This window comes from Brassica oleracea, chromosome C2 (assembly GCF_000695525.1).
Source record: "Brassica oleracea var. oleracea cultivar TO1000 chromosome C2, BOL, whole genome shotgun sequence".
Lineage (NCBI taxonomy): Eukaryota > Viridiplantae > Streptophyta > Magnoliopsida > Brassicales > Brassicaceae > Brassica > Brassica oleracea.
The window spans coordinates 43,059,058-43,060,111 of record NC_027749.1 but is presented as its reverse complement, the minus strand read 5'-3'; positions in this window follow the sequence as shown (position 1 = coordinate 43,060,111).

Genomic DNA, 1,054 nt, shown 5'->3' with positions numbered 1-1,054 from the left:
TAATTGCTCCACCACAGAGAACTAAGATGTGACCTCAAAAGAAGGATGGAGATATATGTTGGATATGATTCTCCTACAATAATAAATTACTTTGAGCCAACTATGGGTGATTATATTTGAGACCAGGTACACAGATTATCTTAAGACCAGTAGGAGAAAAAAATAATAAAGCTGGTAAAAGAATGGTAAAATAAATATAATAGAATCAACCATCAATGTCTTGGCAAGATCTTCGGACTAAAGAATGTGAAATAGACGTCCAAAGATTATACATTTACAAAAGCTAGCTAATCAATTTCTAGACTCATTTGCTGACCCGAAAGAGAGTGACTAAGTCATATATACCAGCTTATAATGCACCAATTCGAAATGAAGTCCAAGAAGGACATAATCAAGTTACTACAGAGTCTAGACAACGTTTGAAACGTTGTAGACTGATAGGTTCCAAAGATAAGAATCCTCAGAAACAAAAGAAAGGTGCAGAGAATGATAAACAAATCTGAGGTCGAGGAAACCATCCTAGACATGAAAACAAAGTCGGCCAGCTCTAAGTTACCAAACACTGAGCTTTGGGATGCCAAGCTTCAGGGTACTAATGGTCCTGATAATAATGAGCTTGTAATCGATTATCTCATATCTGGAATATAATGGAACCAATAAGGAATGTCGACATAAGATTATTTATTTGCATACAAGGTAGCACTTGAATTTATGAATATAAGCGAAGATCATAAACCCACGTCAATATAAGAGTCCGCACTCGTAGAACATATTGGATTGAATGGAAACGTAGGGTTAAATAGTTTAAGGAAGAAATGCGTATTTGGCCATATGATTAAGACGCCATATGATGTTAAAACCAGTGGATATAAATGAGTCTTGTGAGGAATAGAAATCGTGAGATATAAAGCTGATGTTGCACAAGGATTCTCACAAAGACCAGTAATAGATTATGAGGAGACATACTCCCATGTGGTGGATGCAACTACTTTTACATTTCTCAGAAGTCTGGCTATATAAGAGAGAAAATTAGACTTGCAGCAAGTTGATGTAG